This window comes from Protopterus annectens, chromosome 11.part0, assembly GCF_019279795.1.
Source record: "Protopterus annectens isolate FY-2018-M chromosome 11.part0, PAN1.0, whole genome shotgun sequence".
NCBI classification, from domain to species: Eukaryota; Metazoa; Chordata; order Ceratodontiformes; family Protopteridae; genus Protopterus; species Protopterus annectens.
Window position 1 is genome coordinate 1,186,158,867 of NC_056745.1, and position 22,698 is coordinate 1,186,181,564.

At 39.4% G+C, this 22,698-nt stretch overlaps 1 protein-coding gene across 1 annotated transcript in view; it reads left to right on the forward strand.

Annotated features, from left to right (window-relative positions):
- The window catches only part of PIK3CG (phosphatidylinositol-4,5-bisphosphate 3-kinase catalytic subunit gamma), a 624,116-nt gene that overhangs the window by 460,980 nt on the left and 140,438 nt on the right, over nucleotides 1-22,698 (forward strand). The window lies entirely within an intron of this gene.

The window sequence follows — 22,698 nt, forward strand, 5'->3', positions numbered from 1 at the left end:
AAGATGTACCTCAAAATGAAGCAGTCAGATGGAAATCACCGTGATTATCTTTGCAAATCTCAAAACCAGAGAAGCACTACAGAAAACTGAAAAACTAAAAAGAGCAGGTCTCATGTGTAGCTATGGGGGGCACAGTAGCCCCTTCTTTTGCAAACCTAGTGATGTGTTGGTGGGAAACATATTTTTTGTCCAACCTGTCCCTGTTTAAATTTGTTTCTTTCTAGAGTAGATATATAGATGATTTATTTTTTATTTGGAAAGGCAGCAAAGAAGATTTTGTAAGTTTTGTTGAAAAACTGAACAGTAGTGTTAGGTGGTTAACATTTGAGATTGGTGACACAGGTACTACAGTTAATTTTTTGGACATTGAATTAAACTGTGATTTCACTAATAGGCAATTCATGAGTAATATTTTCAGAAAGAAGTCCTGCAGTAACAACTACGTGCACTTCACAAGTTCCCATCCAATTTTAATGAAGTTCAACATCTTCAGGGGCCAAGTCATTAGACTGACTTGTATTGTTAGTAGTGATGAAGTATTTCTTAAAGAGGTTAACACTCTGGTAGATATGTTCAGGCAAAGAGGTTACCCGGCAGTTAAACTTAGAGAAATTGCTCATGAAGTCATAGGCCAAAGAGATTCTAGATTTTCCCCTATCCTTAGATCAGGGTTTATTCCTAAAGTTATTAGAGAAGAAGTGGGCAATAATAACATCAATAAACATCTAGCATTTCCCATCCCTATGAAATTGGAAGGAAAAAATCTGAAAAGAATTATTGAGAATAACTGGAAGGTCATTCTAGGAAATAAAGATCTAAGTGATGTAGTAGGCTTAAGGCCAACTTTTATTTATAAAAGGACTTCCAATCTGAAATTTTTGTTAGAGCATAATAAAAAGGGAGTTGACCCCACTGGTATCAAACAACTAGGTACCTTTCCTTGTGAGGGGTGTAGGTTTTGTAGATTTATTTATCCAGAAAATACTTTTTTCTTTCAACATTGTGATTTTTTGTTTGAACCCAGCGGCAAATATTTTTTGTAAAAGTACAGGTTTGGTTTACCTTACCCTTTGTGGTATATGTTATAACTTCTATGTATTTAAAACTACTAGGGCTTTAGGGTGTCGTATGGGTGATCACCATAGGGCCATTAAAAACAAAGATTTTAATAATGCTTTAGCAAGATATAGTGCAAACTGTGAGTGTTTTCACAAGTTTTATTTTTTATTTTTTATTTTTACAACAAGTTAACACAAATGGTTTTGTGGATCAGTTTAATAATTTTTAGAACTGTTAGAACTTAAATGGCAGATTCTTTTATGGGCTGATGTTCACCCAAGTATAAATGAGTCCATTTCTATCAAGAGTTTATTAAAATATAAGCGTATTTGAGCACAAAGTTGATTCAACTATAGCTATTGTGTTACTCATGATTTGTATAGCAGTGTCTCATTTAATCTGAACTCTTGTTATTTAATTGAATGATGATGTCACCCTGATTAAGTATTTAAAGTGTGATTTTGCAATGATATTTTATTTCTGAAGTTCTAGAAGTAAAATGAATGAAAGTGTTAATCTGAATCCTGCATTTTTTTATAATTTTTCCAGTTGCCACAGTGGTTTATCTTTACAAATCTGCCTATCAGGTTTCACATCAGAAGACCTTCATTTCAGTCTTCTTTTACATAATTAAGTATTTTATAATTCACTTGCATTGGTGGCATACTGACTATAACCCAAGTGATCTGAGTTCGAATAGTGGCTCGTGCACTGCAGACAGGATGGGCATGCCCATCTTGGAGGGTTTTGGTGCATGTGCTCAGAAGGGTTAGAACTGTGGTTGAGTCTCATGAGGAGGTATGGATGATATACCAGCAAAGCCCATTGCACACCTTTCCCTGAAATAGTATGGGATTGTTCATAGGAGAAAACACTACTTAGCAGCAGTATGGCACTGCCCCCGGAAGCATCACTCTCCTCACTGGCCCCAAACATGAGTCAGAGTTATTCCAGAGGTGATTAGTCAGGTTTGATAGACCTGGTGAATGAGGACTGGTCCTAAAATCAGTTGATGATCAGATGTGTGGAACCAAAAATACAAAAACATATTTTAAAATCCTCTTCAAAACTAGACCTCACAGCCAATTGTTGCTGATTAGGTTGGTATTTTGTGCTGTATTCCTGATCTTACTCAAATTAATACTGGTAGGTGAACTGAATAGAAGACCCTCATCAAGACTGAGGAAGCTGCACTCATTTCACTTAAAATGTACTTTAGTAAGTTTAATAATTTTTTATTACTTGGTTGATCTCAGCAGTATGTTGCACACAGTTTATCAGTGGAGATATGTAGTTCCATTCTGATGCACAAATTATTAAGTGTAATTTTATTAATATTGCTATTACTAAAATGTAATTTTATTATTATTGTTATTACTACTATTCCTACCAAAAGTGCTACCATGACGATGACCACCACCATGAACACCAGTGTAATGACCACCATTACTACTACCACCACAGCTATACCTACTGTCACGATTAATATTACTACTACCTCAACTGCTACTACCATACCCATTACTACTGCATTATTACCACTACTTCTACTACTGTGTCACCACTAATATTACTGCCACTTCCACAATCGCTAATACTACTACTAGTATCACCACTACTACCACCACTGCCAATACTTCTGTTACAACTACTGCTCGTACTATTATTACTGCCATTATTGCCATCACTACCAAGTCTACCACTAGTACTACTATTACTGCCACCACTTACTACTTACTAGTTCTACTCATAACTCTCAACCTCTTAATTCCCGAAATCTGGACGAAGTCTAAAATAATGGAGGGAGAAGACTCAAAAATAGGGACAGATTTTAAATATTGTTCTTATAAACTTAGAAAGTTGCTTGAATAACATGATTTGTGTTCACATCCATTTTCTGAAGGATACGATGTTTGAAATTCAAATGTATGTTATTATTTTGGGACTTAGTTTTCAGTGATTTGCCAGAAAGCAACACATTTTATGATGAACAGAACAAAAGTATCAGGCAAAAATATAGGCATTCTGCAAAATCTGGACAGTTGAGATGTATGCTTCTACTGCCACTACTGACTACTATCACCCCCACTACCACCACCACCCCTACTACTATTATTAATGCATTTGCTGATTGTCAATGTTTATCTGTGAATCCCAATCTTCTGTGGAGTCCTGAGGAGAAAAGCTCTATTTCAAAAGTTATAACATTAAGAAATTAAATACAAACACATTACCATTGATGAAATTGAAATATATGTCACCCCATACAAAATAAAAACAAATATATAGAAAAGAACATGCATCTGTGAAGTTTCACATCACTATGACTACACTGAATAAGCCTTTAAATGACCACATTAATAAGATTATATACCAAGATATATTTAATTTTATAAGTGCAAATTCTGTGAAATGAGGTATACAGTAATTATGCTATCTGATCAAGAGATGTGTACAAAAATGAAAAACAAAATGCACATTGCAGCTGTGGAGGTACAGTTGGATGTGTCACAGAGTACAGTAAACAAGATTAATGATAACAGTGGGAGGAAGGACCCAACAGTAACTGTTCAACCACTTTAGTAACACAGGCCAGCTATAAGGAATGATGAGGGAATCCATGGCAAATGAGATCAAGGAAGACTGCCAGTCTGCATAAAATGAGCATCAGATAAAAAGAAATGCAAGGAGAACAATGCAGAAAGACTTACATAACACCAAACTTGATATATATAGGATCAACAGGCAAGAAGAGAATGGCTATGTCAAGATTTAGGTAACACCACACACAAATTTTGATTGGAAGTGAAGATTTTTGGTTCAGGCATTTTTTTACAAATGTGTTTCTGAGTTAATAGAAGATACCATTCCAAACCTTACCAACAGCAGTGGCATCATCAAATGTACTCTTTATTTGTGAAATACTGATCATCCTACCATCCAGTGGCTTGAGTTCACATTAAGTAGTTCTCTAGACAGAAATGAATTGTCTGAAAAAAAAGATAAAGTTTATAAGCACATTTAATTTTAATAAGAATAGTGACCCTTTAAGAACAGATTTGCTTTAGTGGTCATGGAGTACATCTGTGCAGTGGACCATTATCTGAAGATTGTTGTTTTAGTGAATTACCAGCTTTTCTTCATGTGGATGCTAGTTGTCATGGATACGGAATAATTAGGGTGTGTAACAGATATGCTACTGCACCCACTTTGACATTTGGCTTTTAGAATTCAAGAGTGTCAATGATGCAGACATCTGTAGGACTTTAAGATGTTCGCATTATTCTTTGGATGCAAGGGTTTGGAAATTCTCCTTAATGTAATAAAATTTTCCATCTGTGATTTGCAATCTTTTACGTGTGTGGACAAGCCTGGGTTGACATGGATGGATGGCATGTTGTCATTTACATGACATACGGGCATTCAAAAGGAGGTTCATGTTTTCCTAAAGTGTTTCTACTTTTTTCCATTTTATTCTAACTTACATATGGGTAATAGTGTTTGGACCATTATTTTGTGGTTCTGAGTCTGCAATTGCCTGGTTATGAATTGACAGCCACATCCATAATCTTTTTTTCAATCATAGTGCTCTGGTTACACATTTTGTGATATGTGCAGTTGGCATTAAGCACATGTAATGAATCCTTGAATTTTAGTTGGTTAGCAATGATGCAACTAAAAAGCTTTTTATAACTGACTTCCACAAAGGACAAGAGGTCAAAGGAGGTTATATAAAGAAACAAGGTATACTGCCTCGTGGTATCACCAATATTAATGGCATTGGGAGAGACAGGGACAAAGGACTGGAAGTTCTTGATGGAGAACAATATTAACATTGTTTTGGAGGCATACAGTTGCAGCCTTATTATGTTACACCATAATTACACTGAGTAAAAGGTAGAGTCAAACCTTGAATTAACAGAACCAGGAGTAAGGTCAGTGACGACAATAGCAGAATGATAGGTTCATAGGTTTATAGGTGTGTACTAGGCTAACATCTACAAAGGTCTTTTTAAGCAGAGCCATGCATCCCAAATCTCTGACAAGTTCTGGTACCCTTGATAAGTGTAAGCAGGGGCTTAGGAGAGGAAACATTTACAAGCAGAGACCTGGGAGATGAACCATTTAGGTCCCACACCAGTGAAGAATTTCCTATTCCCCATCCAATTTTCCAGGTTACATTTGAATTGGGTTAAGGAGGAACTCTGCTTCACATGGATGAAGAGCCTGTTCCAGACAAGATATAGTCTCTGGGATACATATCTGTCTCCCCAGCAGGTCCTGTTTATATCACAGGTAATTTTTAAGTCTTTAGAATGGGTAATTCTGATGCTGTTTGTTTTGTGGATATGCAGGAGGTCCATCAGGGTGGGGTCTGACAATGTCTTGTATGGCAGGCATAGGTCTCCCCTCAACAACCTGTAGGAGATAGAATACATGGATAGGGACTTCAGGCAGTCTACATAGGACATGTTACTTGCATCCTGTATTCTTTTAGTGAGGAACCTCTGTGGACGTTCCAGTTGTTAGGTGTGCCTAGTTAGGTACATACCAAAGGGGGCACTTTGCTCAATGATAGGTCTGATGACAGCTAAATACAGTGGAACAATGACCTCCTTGGACCTAGATGCCATACCCTTGTTTATAAGTTGCACAACATTGATTGATTTTCTCTCTACTGTAAGCACGTGATGGTCAAAGACTAGATAGCTGACTGTCTGTATCCCCAAGTCCCTGACCACTGAGTCAACTCTTAGGTGTGTGCTGTTGATATGATAGTTACCAGGGGAGGATGACTTCTTATCATCAGCATATTGAAAGCACAGTATATCTACACATTGGTTAAGCATGTCATTCACAATTACTGTGAATTGGACAGAAGTTGACTTAATACACAGCTTAAAGAAACTTCTAGGTCACCTAGGAGGAACTGAGAGATTGAGCTGTCCCAATTAACAGGCTGCTCTCTATGTCAAAGATAACTACGGAATTACTTTTTAGAAATTCAAGTGAAACCATGGCCTTCTAGGACCCGTTCCACCATACAGTGACATACTGTGGTTGAAAAACAAGTGCACTTGCCTATGTGTTTCCATTAAGCTGCCTCTGAAAGAAATCAACAAAATGCAGAATAAATTGCACACTGCTTTGGCCTAAATCCATGTTGTATGCTGGAGATCTGATCTGAGGTGATGATGAGATGTGGCGTATATTTTTCTTGGATTTCAGAGACCAAATGTAATGGAAGTGCTGTAAGACAGCTTCTGGGATTAGAAAATGGAGGTTGATAGTAACCTCTCCTTTGACAATCACATTGCCAAAATAGTCGGAAAATCCTTCTATATTGTCCATCTTATAACTAAAGGGTTCTAGTCTAGATCTAGAGAGGTCATTGTGCCCCTATACTCATCACTCATCAGACCCATAATTGAGTACAATGCCCCATTTGGGATGTACCTTACCCGGCACCTGCAGCAGCTGGAGAGACCCCAAAAATTCCTTACCAAAAGGATCATGGGCCTCAAACAGTTGCCCTATGCAACTAGGCTAAAGAAACTACAGCTCTACTCAGTTGCTTACCGCCTGCTCAGAGGCGACCTCTGCCTGACTTACAAGGCCATGTCCAACCCAGAATTAATGGACATGATTCACCTTAAAAAAAAAACAAATCCATTAGAGCCACACACGCTCCTCGGACTTAAACCTCAGCACAGCAATAAATAGGACATGCTGGAGGGATAGATTCATATCCCAAAGGCTTCCCACACTCTGGAATAAAATCCCAATTCATGTAAAACAAAGCCCCTCGCTGGCCCTCTTCAAGAGAAATCTTGATGAGTGGATGGAAAACTGTAAGTTTGCACCTGGGATCACTCCAGTGGCGCTACTGGACAGTGGCTCTAGAAGTTAAATTATAAGGATGGAGAAAGCCAAACACATTTCGGCTAGGCTTATAAATGCCCTAGGGCAGATAGCCTAGTATAAACCTATGAACCTATGAGATAGGAGTGCTATGGGACAGTATCTGTTAAAAGTATTGGAAGACCCACTTCTTTGAATTGGTTCAATTAGTGCTTGCTTCCAAACACCAGGGAGATAACGATCATTCATAAAACAGTTGCATACATACATACATACATACACACATGAAATATTTCAAACACAGGCATTAATGCTCTTCTAGCATGCCACTGTGCTGTGTCAGAACAGTGGCATGCCACTGTGCCAGAACAGTTCTTCCCCTAAGTCTCCAGACTGTTCTTAAAAATATTCAAACTAGTGCTTGCTTTAATGTAATTTGGTAGTCTATTTCATGCATCAGCTGCTCTCTCGGAGAACCAATTAGTACACTTCTCAATTCTATAGAATCTTCTACATAGGTTGCCTGAGGATTCTCTGCTACCTTTTGATAACCTAAACATTACCAGAGGTAGTTATCTCTAAATGCCCTATATACCTGAATGAGGTCTCCTCTTAAATATCTAGATGAGATACTGTACAAGTTCAGATATTTTAGTCTTTCATAATAACTTACATTTTCCCAACTATGAATGCCATTGGTATAGTTCCACTGTACTCATTCCAGTTTAGTCAGGTTTGTTTTCTTACAAGGTTTCTATATTGTTTTTCCATACTCATGTTTGGGTCTAACGTAACTAATTAACAATGACTTCATCATTTCTGATTTCACAGACCTTATAAATCTTTTTATACAACCCATAGTTCTATAACTATCATTAACCAATTAATTGATATGACTGGAAAAACTCAAAGCTGAGTATACCAATTTACTCAGGTCCTTAAATAAATCTACAGTTTCAATTACTGTGTGCTGCATTAAATATTCACTTTTCAGTTTATGTCTCCCAAAGCTCACATGCTTAGTTTTAACGTATTTCTCAGCATATTATTCTCCTGTGCCCAAATGGTCAATTTAGTCGTTATTTTGCAGACATGCCCTGTCTGTAATGCATGTAATCAGTTTACCCAATTTCAAGTAATCTACATTCAGACTGTAGAACACCATAGATGAAAAATATATATCTGAAAAGATACAATCTAAACAGGTAAAGGCCTTGGACAGACCCCTGTGGGACATCCTGATTGTAACTAAGAATTTCCCCTGTCCTATTGCTGTATGATATGTGCCACGTTCTATTTGCAAGGCATGCAGCTATCCATCTTATTAAGAGTACATCAATACCAAATTGAGCGAATTTATTGATCAGTGTTTTGTGTATGACCCTGTCAAATGCTGAAGTTAAATTCCTATAAATTACATCAAAGTACAACTTTTCATTCATAGCTGTTATTATATTGTTATAGAATATCATGTTAAATGTAGTAATAGATCTATTTCAACATATGCATGCTGATATATGATTTCAAGTCCCAACCTTTTCAGTTCTGGCAATAACTTATCTAATATTAATTTCTCCACTATTTTTCCAAAACATGAAAGCACAGTTAAGGGTCTGTATGACTCTGGGTTTGTCCTACTCTCCTTTTCCTTAAATATAAGTTTAATAAGTGCATGTCTCCAGTCTTGAAGACTCTCCCTATATTTATATGACCTAGTAAAAATAGATATAATGGTACTGTAAGTTCTTGTTGAAGTATTCAAGTCTTTATTACTAATTCCATCTTCTCCCTGTGCTTTGTTTGGATCCAGTTTATGTAGCTATTTTTCCATATAATCTAATTTGATTTCAGGATCTGAGACTACTTGGATGCTATTAGGTCAACTTATCACCCCATTTTTGGAGCCAAACTGTTTTGCATTATATTTGGTAACTATATCTATAATCTAGTGTGTTTGAGAATAAAAATTAGAATCTACACACATTTCATCAATTTGTATGTCTTTATTCTTTCCTCATCTTATGTATCTATGAAATGGTTTCCTATTATGCTCAGTATTTTTATGTAAATCTTCAAATTATTCTTGAGTTTGTCTCATACTATGCTTAATTTGTTCAGGTTGATTATTTAAATTTTCAAAGTTGTAGTTTAACCTCATTTCCATGTCTTATATTTTTTTATCTCTCACATTAATCAACTAGTTTGTTCTTATGGAAATATATCCTCCTGATGTTCTGTGCCTAGATCCTGATGTTAAACATTTTTTGGATTTTTTTTGTTTTGCATTCAATTTCTCTTTCGAAATGTTGCATATTCCTTCTGCAGTTTCTCCATTGAACCCTTCACTCTAATTAGTTTTATACAGTGACTGTTTTGCCTCCATAAAATGTGTAATTAATCTTCTATGCAGTGGTTTAGATTTCAGTTTGGCAGAATTATGTAGCAACAAATTAACGTTTATAACCCCATGATGACTGCACAACAGTGGTAGTAGAACTTGACTTGAAGTAACAGTAATTTCTTCACACACAATGTCTAGCATGTTCCGTTCCCTGGTAATTCTTTTTTTACAATCTGAAGCAATTGCTGTTCCTGAACATACATTGTAAATGCTTTCTTTACGAATGTTGTTGAATCAATATTAGTCTAATCTATTTCTGGTAAATTTAAGTCCCCAGCTAATATTATTCTTCCCTCTTGTGTTTCATGCAAGAAATGTATGAATTCCTCTAGGTCATCAGTGCTTGACTTTGGTGGTCTTTACACTGCAACAATTGTTATATGTTCCAAGATTGCCATTATTGTCACAGTTACAAAATCTATAGCATTGGTGTTATCATTGGACATGTAATAATCACAGGTCTCCAAACTATCTTTAATGTCTATCAGAAAACCTCCACCTGATTTTTTGTTAGAATGTCTGTTGCAGTAAAACATTTATACTCTGACAGATCTAGTTTCCAGTCATTGTTTGTTAACCATGTTTCACAAACAATAACATCTGTCTTGTGGGAACATAGCACATTTTCCAATAAAAAAAATTTATTATTAATGCTCCTAGCATTAACAAACAATCAAAAATGCATCAAATATTGTTAGCTTTGAGCTAAATTTTCAACCTGACAAAAATCCCACTTTGTGTTTGTTAAATACTGAAAAATATCTGCTGCAAAAATTCTCTTCTCTGATCTTGACAAGTGCATGTCATCTTATTTGAACACATTGGTACCCCAAATTAGGCTCAGATGCCCTACACATTTCCAATTTTTAAAACGGGATATTTTTTCATGTAGTTATTTACCCCAAAAAATCTTTTCATTCAGAGTGACATGACTGTTCTATCTATATGTAAAACAGTTGATGAGAATAAAAGTGGTAGAAGTAGCAGACTTAGTTAAAAATTTGAAATATCACCTAGTCTCAAGAATCCCATTTAACAGTGTTTGTTGTTAGAGTCATGCCTAAATTACATTTTTGTCCATTGTAGCCATTGCTTATAAGTGTGTGGTCACATCTGTGGAGGCTCATAGACTGGGCCTGCACAGAAAACTGATACAGTGGTTCAAACTGCTGTGTCTAGTTTTGCTGGTCTCTTAATGATACCATGCACATCACAAGATAGCTGCATCTTGAGGTCTAGGTCTGGATCATGAATTATGATACCCATTTCACACACAGTAAGCCCCACTCATGCAGATTTTTTACAAGGTTGTAGGTCCTCACCATCACAACAGGTCAGACAGTATAGGACATGAATAGCATTAATGTGGCTAATGCTGTAGGTACCATGGCTCAAATGAGTGTGTGCAGTTCTTGGTGTCCCCTAGGTGTACGGCCTGCTTTTTATCCAAAAGGTGATGGTTTTGCCAGCAGTAAACTTTCAAGAATGGTTAAAATGATCATAATCTCTGATACCACTGGTTGTCAATATGCATGCTAGCCAGCAAACTCCGTATGTATCAGACCACTGCAAAATCCAATATGCTGCTACCTTAATCTGTCACACTGGATCTATAATGCAGATGGGAGACATATTTGTAAGAAGGATTGACATGGAATGAATGGTATCAATATTTACATTTAACTCATAATAGTAATCTTGCTACCTGACTCACTAACTTTACCTAAGCTAAAATGCTCTATACCTGGTAGCGATCCCCTGCAAGTTTACATAACAATTTCCCTCTTAATAATAAAAGATGTTGGTATTGTAACGAACCCAGATGCAAATTACTTTAATATGGTTTTATAAGACAGTATGTTTTATTTGCAAGAGGGTAACAGGAAGCATATGCATGTCAATAAGAGCAACCTTACCCATTGCTGACTCTAATAAATTTTGTTTACTGGGCATTTTCTTACAGAACCAGACCTTACTTGATAAGATGTGTAGTAACCACTGTAAAAGCACTTTTTTTGTTTTCAGTTTTGGAAAGATATTCCAAAGAACTGGGAATTATAATTGAATCTTGTGAGCTACAAACTCAAGAGCTGGTATAATTTACATTTGGGCATGAAATTATGGACTAAGACATGGTCTATTTTCCTTTACGTGATTTCATCAGCATCATGAGCATTTAATATACGGATGGTAATGTGCTTTGCATTAATTAAATGCAATTGTCTATTTTTTTTTTGTGTGTGCGTGTGTGTGTGTATTATCAATTGATTACTTTTCAATATCCACTTTTTCAGATTATGTACTTACGGATGAGTCATATGCAAAGACCTTGCAATTTCTGAAATATTGCTATGTGCTACTATATTTTTTTACAGTTGATATATCTTGTTTGGTTGCACATTTATTCAAATAGGTTGCATTTAAAAAAATATCAGTGATGCACATTATTGATTTTTGACTGTGTCACTGTGTGCATATCACGATGCAGAGCTTTCGACCAGATGTTGCCATGTCATTTATGCCAGGGCATAATGAGCCACTGTCTTCTTGGATATTAATGTTGTTTTTCCCAAATGTCTTGCTGAATGCCATCATCTTTATCTTGCAAAAAGTGAGGTTCTGGTGCATACAGTTGTGGAAGTTGGCCTCTAACATCCTGTAGTGGGTGGCTACTATGCATAGATGTTATTATTTTGTTCAGCGAGGAGCATACATTGACCATGATCTTTCTCACCTAAGAATTGAATCTGGATGTATCCAAACACTGGAATAATTAGGCATTATCAAGCCATACACTGCATGTCACTAATATATTTGGGAGGTACAGTATATCAAAGAGTCTCTCCACAACAGCAGGTCACTGGTACATGAGGAAGGTGCACTACTTCACAGACGTCATTCATGACAGCATGACACTACTACACTTGAAAGGTGCACCACATCAGAGTTCCTGTATGACTTGTAAGGTAAACTACATCATAGAGTCCCTCCATCACTGTATGCCACCAGGGCACTTGGAGGTTGCACTACATCACAGAGCACCTCCATGACTGCATGATACTAGTACTCTCAGGAGGTGCATTACATCACAGTGTTTCTCCATGACTGTGTCTCACTGGTAGACTTGGAATGTGCATCATGTCACAGAATTCCTCCTTAACTGCATGTCAGTAGTACACTTGGGAGATGCACTGGATGATAACATTCCTCCATGGCTACCTGTGCTTACTAGGTTTAGAAGATGCACTACATCACAGATGTCCTTCATGGCTGCATGCCATTAGTACAATTTGGGGGTGCACTACATCATAGAGTCAATGCATGTCACTAGTACATATGGAAGATGCGTAACATCACAGAATCCATGCATAACTGCATGTCTCTAGCACACGTGGGCATTACACTGAATCACAGAATCCCTTCATAACTACATATCACTAGTACACTTGGGAGGTGCACTACATCACAGCATCCATCCATGACTGCATGCCACTAGTACACTTGAGGGGTACACTACATCACAGGATCCCTTTATGACTGCATTACAGTAGTACACTTGGCAAGTGCACTACATCAAAGAAACTGTGATGTGATGTCACTAGTACACATTGCTGTGCTATGTATGGCATCACTAATAGAGCAGCAAGACTAGTCATAACAGTGTGAATCAGTGTAACAGTTTCCAGCACAAGTCAAGGCAGTAAACCCCAACAGAAATGACTATACACTTGCATTAATGTCAGCTTATGTGCTTCATAATAGCCCTTTTTACTGGATGCTCAGATATCCTGTAGGTGTCATCAGCAAAGTCTTCATACATTATGCATTATCACCTGTAACTATAAACCTAATCATGTTATACAATGACATGTTGTCTCTGTGAATACAATACTGTTTACTTTTCAATGATAGCTGCATGACTACTCACCCACTAAATATCTATGTTGAAATGCCCATCAAAAAGACTCTGCAGCATAAGGCACACATTATTCATTGATGTACATCATGAACTATTCCTAGGTATTGTGCTGACAGCTGTATTATGATATTATCTTCATGATACAATGAATTTCTGGCAATGCATGCCCTTCTGATTATCATACATTGCAGCATCTTCCCTGCTTAGTACCTTGACAGGAATGTGTGTGCACAATCAGTGACACCAAGTACACCTGGGGGTGAATACATCACAGAGATGACTGCATGTCTCTAGAACAGTTAGAAGGTGCACTCTATAACTGCATGTCACTGGCACACATGGGAGATGCATTGCATCAGGGTCCCTCCATAACTGGATGTCACTACTACATATGGGAGATGCGCTATATCACAGGATCCCTCCATGACCGAGTGTCACTAGTACACATGGTCATTACACTAAATCACAGAGTCCCTCCTTAACTGCATGTCACTAGTACACTTAGCAAGTGCAATAAATCATAGAGTCCATCCATGACTGCATTACACTAGAACACTTGGAAGGTGCACTACATTGCATAGGCCTTCAGTGACAGCGTGTCACTAGTACACAATGTTGTGATGTGCATGGCGTGACTAACAGAGCAGCAAGATTAGGCATAACAGTGAATCAGCTTAACAGTTTCCAACAGAAGCCAAGTCTCTTGAACCCCAATAGAAATGAGCACACACATGCATTAATATCAGCTTATATCCTTCATTATAGGCCTTTACTACTGCATACTCAGATATCCTGTAGATGTTATCAGCAAAGACTTTGTACAATTAGCATTATCACCTGTAAATGCAAGTCTAATCATATTATAAAAGTACATGTTGCTCCGTGAATAAAATACTGTTTAATTTTTAATGACAGCTGCATGAATACTCACCCACTAAACATTTTTGTTAAAATCTCCATAAAAAAGAAACAGTCTGCATCATGAGGCACACATTATTCACTGGTGCATCTCATATGCGATTTCTGGTTATTATTGTGACAGCTGTGCTATGACATTATCTGCAAAACACTCACACTGAAGTCCTGGAAATGCATGTCCTTATGATCAACAAACCTTTCAGCATCTTCACTGCTCAATGCCTTGACAGGAATGTGTGTCCAATCAGTGAGATTAAGTACACCTGGAAGGTGCACTGCATCACAGAGTCCCTCCATGACTGCATGCCACTAGTACACTTGGGGGGGGTGCACTACATCACAAAGTCCATCCATGACTGCATATTACTAGTCCAACTGGAAGGTCAACTACATCACAGACTTCCTCCATTACTGCATGTTGCTTGTACCCTTGGGAGGTGCATTACATCACAGTCCCTTTTTGACTGCATGACAGTAGTACACTTGGGAGATGCTCTGCATAACAGTGTTCCTCTACGACTGTGTCTCACTGGTAGACTTGGAATGTGCATCACATCTCAGAGTTCGTCCTTGGCTTCATGTCACTAGTACTCTTAGGAGGTACACTTCATCACAGAGTCTGTCCATGACTGCATATCACTAGTATGCTTGGAGATGCACTACATCACAGAATCCCTCCATGACTGCATATCACTATTAAACTTGGAAGGAGCAGTACATCACAGAGTCTCTCCATGACTGCATTTCACAAGTACACTTGGACAGTGTACTACATCACAGAGTCCCTCCATAACTGTATATTACTGTTACACTTTGCAGATGCACTGTATCATAGAGTCCCTCCACAACTTCATGTCACTTGAACAATTGTGAGGTGCATTACATCATAGAATCCCTCCTTAATTGCATGTCAATGGTACACTTGGGAAATGCACTGCACGATAGTGTCCCTCCATGGCTGCTTGTCCTAAGTAGACTTAGAATATGCACTACATCACAGAGTTCTTCAATGGCTGCATGCCACTGGTACACTTGGGGAGGTGCAGTACATCTGAGAGTCCTTCTGGATTGTATATCACTAGTACACTCTGCTGTGATGTGCATGGCATCACTAACAGAGCAGTAAGACTAGGCATAACAGTGAATCCGTGTAACAGTTTCCAGCAGAGGCCAAGTCCATGAACCACAATAGAAATGATCACACACTTGCATTAATGTCAGCGTATGTGCTTAATTACAGGCCTTTTCTACTGCATACTGAGATATCCTTTAGATGTTATCAGTGATGGCTCATACAAACAGGCATTATCACCTGTACCTCCAACTCTAGTCATATTATACAATTGCATGCGGTCTCTGTGAATAGAACACTGTTTGCTTTTAATGACAGCTGCATGTCTACTCACACACTAAATAGCTTTGTTGAAATGTGTAAAAAAAAACAGTCTGCATCATAAAGCACACATTATTCAATGGTGCACATAATGTATGATTTTTGGGTATTATGGTGACATCTGTACTATGAAATTATCTGGATGACACTCACACTGCAGTTCTGGTAATGCATGTCCTTCTGTTCAACATTCCTTTCAGCAACTTCACTGCTCAATACATTGACAGAAAGGAGTGTGTAATCAATGATATTAAGTACACCTAGAAGGTACACTACATCACAGAGTCCTTCCATAACTGCATGCCACTAGTACACTTGGAAGGTGCACTACATCATAGAGCCCCACCATGACTACATGTCACTAGTACACTTGGAAGGAGCACTACATCATAGAGTCCTTCCACAACTGCATGTCACTAGTACACTTAGGAGATGCACTACATCACAAAATCCCTACATGACTGCATTTGACTAGTACACTTGAAAGGTGCATTAGTGACCAGTTGGCATAGTGGTTATGGTCTTTGCCTCCCATGCACAAAGTACAAGGTTCAATCCTGACCTCCAGCCAATGCATGTTCAAGTCTGTCTGTTCTACATGTGTCTCTTTGAGGTTTCTCCCAACTCTGAAAAACATGCTGAGTGTTTCCATCTTAAACTCACCAATGAATGGAGCTGTGGGCAGCAGCACATACTCTACATGGTGCCCTATAGGGAAAGAGTTGTACAGACCACCTGCTTTAGGCATCTACTGTGGTGCATGGTATCCTCAAGATAGGAGAACATGGATCACAGACTGTGCATTGCGGTGTGATGGTGTAAAATATGGCTCTGATTCAGTCATGCCAAGTAATGCCAACAAATGGGCATGGGTATTTGCCAGTGATAAGTGGGTTGAGGACCTGGCTTACTCTGACCTATGCCAGGGACCCATGCTAACAGTGGGAGGGGTGTATGTGCCTCTAATGGCCAGTGTGCACCAGCCATAAATTGCAGCAGCTGTAAGTCAATAAGCTACTGGCTGATCAGTGTCCAGTTGCTCAGCCTGGGTTACCTGGGATAGTTCTGTTGAGAAAAAGCTAGATGTAAAACCAATCAACTTGTCAAACATGAACTAAGAATTGCTACACCCAGTGTAGCTTCACTGACAGGATGCAGCTTGGAAGTGAATGACATGATGGTATGGAGGAAAATGGGCATTCTATGTAACCAGGAGACAAGATGGAACGGCAGTGTAGCAAAGCCAGTTGGCTTGGGATCCAGAGTCAGCTATTCAGGAGGAGGAGGTCAAACTAGAAGTGGTGTGAGAATTGTCATAAGAGAGTGGCTTCAGAAGGCAGTGAGGATATCATCAGAATTAGTGACAAGCTCATGGCAATCAGACTCCGGTGTAATGAAAGGGCAGTATTCATAATCTCAGCCTATCCCCAATAGCAGGTTTGTGACAGTGAGGAAAATAATGCATTAATACAACAGCTGCAGGATCTACTATATAAAGCAGGACAACATGATTTATTGTTGATAATGGGTGACATGAATGTACATATCAGGACAGACAGAAGATGATATGAGGACTGCCAGGGTATGCATAGGTGCAGCAACAGGAATAAAGAAGAAGACCCATTTTAGACTTCTGTCTGGCAAGTGGCTTGATAGTAGCTAACACATAGTTCAGAAAGAGGGAAAGTCACAAGATCACATACAAGAGTGGCCAGCATGCAACTCAGACAGACTTCCTTCCAGTACAGAAAGAGCACCGGTGTAGGATTGGTGATTGCAATGTCATAGGATTATAGGAGGTTACTAGGTTATTGGCCCTGAGGCCCTTATAAGCCTAGTCAAGAGTTTAGCCCATGTTTAGACAAGTCAGCGGCCAATGCCCCTGTCCAGCAGGGACACGGGTGGAATCCCAGGGGTACATTTTCTGTTTACCATCCAGTTATCCAGTTTGTGTTTAAAAAGGGGTAAAGAGGTACTCTGCTTGACATGGAGAGGGAGTCTATTCCATAGATGAGGGAGTCTCTGGGACACAAATCTGTCCCTCCAAGTCATGCTGATGTCACAGGCCAGGTTGAGGCCATGTGTGTGAGTTACTCAAGTAGAGCTTGACTTGCAGATATTCAGCAGTCCCATCAAGGTGGGGTCCATGATTGCCTTGCATGCCAGACAGAGGTCACCTCTGAGGAGTCTGCATGAAACTGAGTAGAGGGATAGGACTTTTAGCCTATCTGTGTATGGTAGATGTTTGAGGCCCTGGATTCTCCTAGTGAAGAACCTCTGTGGTCTCTACAGCTGCTGCATATACTTTGCAAGGTACATGCTGAAAGGGGCATCATACTCAATAATGGGCATTATAAGGGAAGAATACAAGGATGTTATGACCTCCTTGTCCCTGGATGAGATACCCTTACTTATGAGGTGGGCCATGTAGAAGGCTTTCCTTACAACGGAAGCAGCATGGTGGTCAAAAGTCAGGTTGCTATCAACCTGGGTGCTCAAATCCCTCACAACTGATTGCGTGTTTAGGACATTGCTATTAATGTGATAATTTGTGAGGATGTCACTCTCCCCAAAGGGGATGATGATGCATTTTTTGGTATTCAGCTTGAGGCTATGTTTCTGGCACCAGTCATTTGTCTGAGTGAGACACTCTTGAAGGATGTCTACAACACTAGGGGAATTGATGACAACACCCAGCTTGCAGTCATCTGCAAACTTGGTCAGCCATAGCCCACTGGTTTTGGCCTGCACCTCAGAAATGTATATTCCAAATAACAGAGGCCCCAAGACCAAACCCTGGGGTATGCCTCTTGTTATGGGTCTACTGCTTGAGGTCACCCCCAGTAAAAGAGTCTGCCAACAGCATAAATCAGTGATTGCCACAATCAGCTGCAAACAGTGGTAAAAAAGGCTTTAAAGTCAAAACAGACTAGGCTGAAGACTTGAAAGTTGAATGAAGGAAAAAGTAAAACAGTTCAAGGAATTATTCAGAGCTCTAGCAGCCAAAGAAGAGGAGAAAATAAGTGAAGTTGAAGAAGAATGGTAGAGCCTCAACACAGCATGTGTGAGGACTACAGAACAGATATGTGGCTGAGCAAAGTATGGAAATAAAGTACATAAGGAAAGCTGTGGTGGAATGCAGAAGTCCAGAAAATCATCAAAAGAAAGAAAGAGTGCAGGGAAAAGTGGGAGACAGAAAAGACAGACCAGGCTAGGAAGGAATACTGGTTGGCTAACAAAGAAGCTAAGAAAGAAGTTTTAATAGCAAAGAACAGGGCATCAGAGGCACTCAACCAACTTCTGGAAAGTTATTCGGTAGGTGGCACAAAGAAACTATATCAGGTTGCAAGGAAAGCCAGAAAGATAAACAAGATAGTCAGATACCCTTCATAATGGATACCAGCAACAACTTGCTCACCAGTACACAGGACATCAAAAGCAGATGGAAGGAGTACTTCCAGCAGCTTCTAAATAAAGAAAACCCCACAGAAACTGTACTGCCCCAGACACAGCCTACTATGACAGAAGAGGAGAAGCCCACCCTAAAAGAAGTAAGAATAGCACTAAGGAAAATGAACTTAGGGAAAGCAGCAGGCTCAGATGAGGTCACAGCAGATAATAAAGTTGCTGAATGAGATAAGGAAGAAATGGCTCCTGAGGGTACTCATAGCAGTGTGGGGAGAAAGGTGTATTCCAGGTGACTGTAGAAAAAGCATACTCATGCCAGTGAACAAGGACAAAGGGGACATCCACAACTATGGTCAGTAAAGAGTTATGAAACTTCTGTGTCACTGCATGAAAGTTCTGCAGACAGTGACTGATAAACAGATACGCAGAGTAGTAGAAAGTAAGTTGGGAGATAAGCAGTCTGGATTCAGGTCAGAATGCAACACAACTAACCCGATGTTCGCAGTGAGACAGATAGTTGAGAAAAAGCTAGAGATGAGTAAAGAGTCCAAATGGGTATTCCTAGACTTGGAGAAACCATATGATAAGGTCCAAAGGAAGCTGATTTGGGCAGTACTGCGGTGGTTAGAAATCCCAGAAACATTGCTAGAATTAGTGCAAGCTATGTACAAAGACCCCAATGACTCAAGTACAGTGTTTGGTCTTGCAGAGGGGATTCCAGTGGGAGTGGGTGTGCACCAGGGTTCATCCCTGAGTCCACTGTTGTTCATACTGGTGATGGACTACATCAGTAAAGATGTCAGAGGGAACAGATCAACAATGTTGATGTATGCCGATGATGTGGCATTACATGCAGACTCTGAGCAAGAACATCAGTAAACAATAGCAGAATGGGATGCAAAAGACACATGGGATGAAACTAAGTACAAATAAGACAGTGGTAATGGCAGGAAACGGGGGAAATTAGAAGAAGCTGAGAATTGAGATATAAGGGAAGATAGTGGAAAAGATTAATAGCTTCAAGTATCTTGGAGGGGTGGTTGAGTAGAAGGGAAGTCTGAATGAAGAGGTCAAAGCTAGAATCCAAGGGCTGTAGCCAACTGGTATAGAGCATCAGTTGTAATGTATGACAGAAGAATGTCAAAGAAGCTGAAAAGTAAGGTGTACAAAACAGTGATGCAACCAGTGCTACTTTATGGTATATAAACTTTGGCAATAAAGGCAAAGAAGATAAGAATGCTGGAGGTGATGGAAATTAAGTAACTGGAAAAGGGTGGTAGGATATACACTGTGGGACAAACAAAAAATGAGGATATAAGAGCAGAAGCCAAAGTACCTTCAATTGCAGAAAAGACTAAACACAACAGATTATGATGGTTCAGGGACAGCAGCAGAAGACAATCTTATGAAGAAGATTTGGGACAGACAAGAAGAAGGTAAGAGAAAACAAGGGCATCCAGCAATGAAGTGGATGGGTTGTGTGAGAGGAGATTTGTGACAGTCAGGCATGAGTGGCAAAGAAGTGTGAGATTGAATCGAGAAAGATGACGACAGTTAACATGACAGTCTGAGCCCATGCAGAAAATGAGAAAAAGGGGTTTGATGATGATGATGACTTGCAAGGTGCACTACATCACAAAGTTCGTCTATCACTGCATGTTCCTAATGCACCTGGACGATCCCTCCATGACTGTATGTCACTAGTACAATTGAAAGTTGCACTACATCACAGAGTTCATTCATGACTATATGTCACTAGTACACTTGGGATGGGCACTGGACCACAGAGTCGATCCATGACTGCATGTCACTAGTACACTTGGGGGGTGCACTACATTGCAGAGTCCTTCCATGACAGCATGTCACTAGTACACAATGATGTGATGTGCATGGCATCACTAATAGAATAGCAAGACTAAATATAACAGAGTGAAGCACTGTAACAGTGTCCAGCAGAGGTCAAGTTCATGAACCCCAATCTAAATGATCACACACTTGCATTAAGGTCAGCTTATGTGCTTCTTTATAGGCCTTTTCTACTGCATACTGCATACTCACAAATCTTGTAGTGTCATCAGCTAAGGCTCATACACTAGGCACTATAACTTGTAACTGCAACCCTAGTCATGTTACAAAATTACATGCTGTCCCTGTGAACAGAATACTGACTGCTTTTTAATGACATATGCATAGCTATTCACCCATTATATTTTTTGATGAAATGTCTATAATAAGCAGTGTGCATCATAAGGCTCACATTATTCAATGGTGCACATCATGCATGATTCCTGGGTATTATGGTGACAGCTGTGCTATGGTATCATCTGCATGACACTCACACTGAAGTTCTGGGTATGCATGGCCTTCTGATTAACATACCTTTCAGCATCTTCACTGTTCAGTGCCTTGACAGGAATGCATGTGAAATCAGTGACATTAGGCAGGAATGCATGTGAAATCAGTGACATTAAGTACACCTGGAAGGTGCACTACATCACAGAGTCCCTCCATAACTGCATGTCACTTGTACACTTGGGAGGAGCACTACATCAAAGAGGCCTACCATTACTGCATGTCACTAGAACATTTAGGAGGTACACTACATAACAGAATCCTTCCTTAACTCCATGTCACTACTACACTTGGGAGCTACACTGCATCACAGAGTATTTTCAAGACTGCATGTCACTAGTATGCTCAGGAGGTGCATTACATTACAGAGTCCTTCTTTGACTGCATGTCACTAGTACATTTATGAGATGCACTGCATTGCAGTGTTCCTCCATGATTACATTTCACTGGTAAACTTGGAGTCACACTACATCACAAACTCCATGCATGACTGCATGCCACTAGTATGCTTGGTGGTGCACTATATCACAGAGTCCCTCCAAGACTGCATGTCACTATTACTCTTGGAAGGAGCACTACATCACAGAATCCCTCCATGATGGCATATCATTAGTATACTTGGGATGTCATTACATCAAAGAGTTCATCCTTAAGTGCATGTCACAACTACACTTTGCAGATGCACTCTGTCACAGAGTCACACATGACTTTTTGTTACTAATAGACATGGGATTTGCACACTCTCCATGACTTTATGTCACTGGTAGACTTGGTATGTGCACTAAATCACAGAGTTCCTCCATGACTGCATGTTAGTAGAACACTTGGGAGGTGCACTGCATCACAGAATCCCTCCTTAATTGCATGTCAGTAGTACACTTGGGAGATGCAATGCATGTTAGGATTCCTCCATGTTTGTGTGTCACTATTAGTCTTAGAAGATGCTCTACATCACAGAGTTCTTCCATGGTTACATGTCATTACTACACTTTGAAGGTGCACTACATCACACAGTCCATCCATGTCTGCATGTCCCAAGTACACTTTGAAGGTGCACTAGTACACTTGGGAGGTGCACTACATCACAGAGTCCCTCCATGACTGCATGTCCCTAGTGCACTTGGGAGGTGCCCTATATCACAAAGCCATTCTGTGACAGCACATCACTTGTACACAATTGCTGTGATGTGCATGGCATAATTAAGAAAGCAGTAAGTCTAGGCATAACAGAGTGACCCAGTGTAACAGTTTCCAACAGAAGCCAAGTCAATGAAGCCCAACAGAAATGACCACACTTTTGCATCAATATCCCTCCGTGGCTGTGTGTCACTATTAGAGTTGGAAGATGCAGTACATTGCAAAATTCCTCTATGGCTGCATGTCATT